This window comes from Gossypium arboreum, chromosome 1 (assembly GCF_025698485.1).
Source record: "Gossypium arboreum isolate Shixiya-1 chromosome 1, ASM2569848v2, whole genome shotgun sequence".
In the NCBI taxonomy this organism is placed as follows: Eukaryota; Viridiplantae; Streptophyta; class Magnoliopsida; order Malvales; family Malvaceae; genus Gossypium; species Gossypium arboreum.
Genome location: NC_069070.1, coordinates 114528697 through 114534302, shown reverse-complemented (window position 1 = coordinate 114534302; position 5606 = coordinate 114528697).

Here is a 5606-nt window from a genome sequence, read left to right as displayed (position 1 = left end):
AGAATCCAAAGAAGAACGAGGAAAAGAAAAAGTTGCGGAATAGTCCCTAAATTTCAATATCTTCTACAAATTAGCCGGGTAAGTTCATATGGTTGAATTTAGATGTTTATTTTGAATGATTGAAGTTTATAATGTGTTATTATATACGAATTTGTTGTGGGATTGTGTAGATTTTGTTAATGAAAGAATAAATGTGGAAATGCAAATTAGGAAAACGCAGGATTGAGTACGTTCAGTATCGTGACGTGTGATGAATTGATTGGATAAGACCATGGTTGTTCCATGGCAAAGTGTGAAATGTAGGTATGGTATCATCCATACTGAGTTGTGAAATGTAGGTATGGTATTATCCATCTTGAAATGTGAAATGTAGGTATGGTATTATCAAATCCATACTTGAGTTAAAAAATGTAGGTATGGCATTTCCCATACCGAGTTGAAAATGTAGGTATGGTATTTCAATGAGGAAAACCATACTGAGTTGTGAATCGTGGCATTGAGCAACGACGTACTCAATTTCGTAAGCCGTTTCCTAATTTGATTATAAGAAATAAAGAGAAGTGATCCAAATGGAAGAGATTGAGTAGTTATTCTTGTTGAGCTCAACTATGTGAATTATTATAACAATGGTTGTGAATCGTGGGAAACTTTAGTAAGTGTTTTGGTATTGTTTGGAAATATTATGTTTGGTAAGCATTACTTTTAACCTATGAACTTACTAAGCTTCAATAAGCTTACTTGTGTGTGTTTAATATTTTTATGTAGATTGACTTGAAGTGAAGTGGGTAGATCGGATCAACACAACAAAGCACACTATCCAGATCAATTCCGGTAGCTTTTGTTTTAAGTTTGAAGATTTATATGGCATGTATAGAGTTTGAATGAATTGAAGTAAAGATGTTATAAACTAGTTAACAATATTTGTACTAAAACAGTTTTCAGTAAGTAGCAGTAGTTTGACTTTGACAAATCACTAAAAATAGTAGAAATGGAATTAAATAATGAATAAATTATGGAATCGAATCTCGATGAGTCTATTTTCATATGGAAGAAGCAAAACAGGTATATGAGCTATATTTTATGAGATGTTTAAATTTTTGTGAAACAGGGCCAGAGCGATTTCTGGATCCCCTGTTCTGACTTTGGAAATTCACCATAAATTTTACAAATATAATTAGAAGTCATACTTTATATGTACAGATTCCTTATTGAGTCTAGTTTTATTAGAGACAAACGGCATAGTCATTGAAGCTCTGTACAGAGAGATATCTGATTCGTAATACACAAAGGTCAGAGTAGTCAAACCCTAAAACAGGGGAGATTTTAAATAATAAAATATACTAATTGGCTTGACCAAAAATTCTAGAAAAAAATTGGTAAGTAGATATATGAGTATAAATTCAGAGAAAATTTACAGATTTGGATTTCAAGTTTTATAACTCGAGATATGAATTATTTAGCAACTATGACACAGTTGGACAGCTTGTCTGGAAAGTGTGATATAAATTGTTTGAATTTGTTTAAGTGCTCAAATAAGTTTAGTAATGCCTCGTGCTCGACTCCGGCGACGGTCTCGGGTAAAGGGGGCGTTACATTTATTGGTATCAGAGCCTGGTTTAGTCGATTCTCGGAACGAATTTGATGTGTAAAGTGTTTAAAAATACATGCCATATAAATCTGTGATAGTGTGATGTGAATGATCCGATCTAATTACTAATTTTTATTATAGATTGTAAAGATGTCTGATAGACCCGATGGTGCTAGTCAGGAAGAGGAAGTTAATAGTAGAATACAGACTTCTGAGCAGGGAACAAGTGGTAATGTCCCGATTTCTTTGATGAGAGAGGAAGAACTTAAAAACATGATTTACGGATTAATGAATCAGTGGTATCATGAAACAATACAAGGAAGAAGTCAGGCACAACAACCTCCTCCTCCCCCTACTGTACCACCAGTTACAACCCGGTTGCTCCTTCTTTAATAGATGAATCTAGCAAAAGAACACCAATTGAAAAACTCGAAAGTTTGGAGTGAAGAATTTCGAGGAGATCGGACGATGATCCGGTTAAAGCGAGTATTGGTTAAAGAGTTTGGAGAGAGTTTTAAGCAGATGATGTGTTCTCCGGAGGACTATTTGGGATGTGCGTTTCGCTATTGAAAGAAGAAGCGTATAATTGGTGGGAAACCATTGAGGCGATGGTACTGCAGATAAACTTACAGGAATTCTTCCAAAACGAATTTAAGAAGAAGTATGTGGGAAAGAGATATTTAGATAAGAAGAGAGAATTTCTTGATCTTGACAAGGGAATAAAACAATGGCGAATATGAAAGAGAATTTGTGTATCTCAAGAGATATGCTCGGGATGTTGTACCGACAGAGGAAGAAATGTGCATTAGATTTGAAGAAGGGCTTAATGATGAAATCGAATGATGATTGGAGGTACAGAGATTCGGAATTTGTGATTACATGTCGATCGAGCTCAAAAGATGGAAGAAGTGTATAATGAGAAAGATGCAAAGAGAAAGAAGAGGTAAAGAGGTATACAAAAGAAGTTTCTCTAGACCAACTTCGACTTTTTCGCCAAAAAGTTCGAAATGATTCGGTCGACTGTTATAATCCGAACGATCGAATAACAGATAAAACGACTCAACAAGATGTCGGAGTAACTAAGAAACCAGCAGCTAGTGTTAGTAGTGTGCAAAATATTTGAGACTTAGATGTAAAATTGTGGTAGATTTCATATTGGTGAGTGTTGGGGAAGAGCCGAGCTTGCTATAAATGTGGTGGAACCGATCATTTTATTCGGATCGTCCTCAATTATTAAAAGAAGATAGAGAACAAGGGAGAAACAAGCAAATACTCCTCGAAAGGTAAACGTTCAGGTCAAAGTAGTGCTCTGGACTGTTCATTCGGGAACGAGAGATCTGCTGCCCGATCGAGACAAGAGTACCTGACGTACATATACTATCCGGCAAGGGAAGAAGCTTCGCTCCGGATGTGATAGTGGTAATTTCTATCTTTTGATGATTACTGTATGCTTTAATTGATCCCGGATCTACACATTCATATATTTGCTTTGCATTAGTGTCGAAAAGAAAATGACCTATTGAGTCCATCGACCTTGAATTGCAAGTCACTAATCCACTAGGGCAAAGTGTGTTGGTTAATTTAATATGTCGGAATTGTCCTTTGAAAATACAAGGTGTGAATTCTCTGCTGATTTAATGTTGTTACCTTTCCGAGAATTTGATGTTATTCTTGGAATGGATTGGTTGATTGAACACGATGCCATAGTGAATTGTAGAGAAAAACGGATTGATTTAAAATGTCGACGGAAATAGTTTCAGTGAGTTTGGGGATAAAAGAATGATGTCGAATTATTTCAGCTTTCTACTCGAAAATTGATTCGGAAAGGTAATAAAGCATTTCTAGCTTATATTCTTGATACTCGGGGTTCGAATTGAAGATGGAACGATTGTCGATTGTTAATGAGTTTCTTGATGTGTTTCTGAGGAATTACGATTTACCCCGGATCGTGAGGTTGAATTCACAATTGATGTAATTCCTGCAGATACAGCTCAATATCAATAACACCGTATAGAATGGCACCATTGAGTTAAAAGAGTTGAAGACACGGTTGCAAGAGTTATTGGATAAAGGGTTCATCGGACCGAGTACATCACCTTGGGCGCTTTTGTCTTATTTGTGAAAAAGAAAGATGGTTCGTTGCGATTGTGTATTGATTACGAGCGGTTGAATAAGGTAACAATTAAAAATAAATATCCATTACCTCGTATCGATGATTTGTTTGATCAAGCGAAAGGTGCTACTGATGTTCTCAAAAATAGACCTTAGATCTGGGTATTATCAATTTGAAGGTTAAAGAGTGTGATGTGCCAAAGAGCGCTTTCGAACTCGGTATGGTCACTACGAATTTTTGGTAATGCCTTTTGGTTTAACGAATGCCCTGCTGCATTTATGGATTTAATGAATCGAATTTTTCAATCTTATTTGGATAGATTTGTGGTGGTATTTATTGATGACATATTGGTCTATTCAAAGACAGAATCCGAACATGCACAGCACTTGAGAATTGTACTACAGACGTTGAGAGAAAAACAGTTATATGCGAAATTTAGTAAATGTGAGTTTTGGCTTCATGAGGTTGGATTTCTGGGTCATATTATATCAACTGAAGGAATTCGTGTGGATCCAAGTAAAGTTTCAGCAGTGGTGAATTGGAAAACACCAAGAATGTAATCGAAGCGCGAAGTTTTCGGGATTAGCAGGATACTATCGCCGTTTTGTAAAGAATTTTTCCATGATTGCTTCACCAATGACTCGTTTATTACGAGAAGAATGTTGAGTTTATGTGGTCGATGAATGTCGTGAGCTTTGATCGATTAAAGAAAATGTTAATGAAGCTCGGTCTTAACTCAACCGTAATCGTATACCGTATGTTGTGTCAGTGATGCATCTTTAAGTGGTTTGGGTTGTGTGTTAATGCAGTCGGGAAAGGTGGTGGCTTATGCTTCACGGCAATTAAAACCACATGAAAAGAATTACCCTACACATGATCTTGAGTTAGCTGCAATTGTTTTTGCCTTAAAATTTGGAGACACTATTTATATGGTGAGAAGTGTTATATGTATACGGATCACAAAAGTTTGAAATACTTAATGACTCGAAGGAACCGAACTTAAGACAGAGAGCGGTGGTTAGAGTTCTTTGAAAGACTATGATTTGGTTATTGACTATCATCCGGGAAAGCTAATGTAGTTCTTGATGCATCGAGTCGAAAGTCATCCTTGTTTGCACTTCGGGCAATGAATGCTCATTTGGCTCTTAATGAAGAAGGTGTTGTATTAGTAGAATTGAAGGTAAAACCAATGTTTCTTCAACAAATTCGAAGCTGCAGAATGAAGATCCAAAATTGGTCTGAAACGACAAATGGTTCGGGATAATTTAGATTGAGTTCAATATTGATGATGAAGGTATATTGCGCTATCATAATAGGATTTGTGTTCCCAATAATTCGATTTAAAGAATGATATTCTTTCGAAGCACATAATAGTATGTATTCTATTCATCCGGTAGTACAAAATGTATGGTGATCTGAAAAAGACATATTGGTGGCTGGTATGAAAAGAGAAATTTCAAATTTATTGCAAAATGTTTGATTTGCCACAAGTTAAAGCGAGCATCAAGTGCCAACGGGTTTATTACAACCCATTATGATTCTGAATGGAAGTGGGAGCATATTTCAATGGATTTTGTGTCGGGATTGCTGTGACTCAGAAAGAAAGATTCGATATGGGTGATTGTTGATAGATTGACAAAGTCGACACTTTATTCCAGTCAGAATAGATTTTTCACTTAATAAGTTAGCAGAATTGTATGTGTCAGAGATTGTGAGACTACATGGAGTTCCAATATCTATCATTTCAGACCGGGATCCGAGGTTTACTTCAAGATTTTGGAATAAATTGCAAGAAGCCTTAGGCACCAGATTGAATTTTAGTACAGCATTTCATCCTCAAACAGATGGACAGTCAGAGCGAGTGATTCAAATTTTAGAAGATATGTTAAGATGTTGTATACTCGA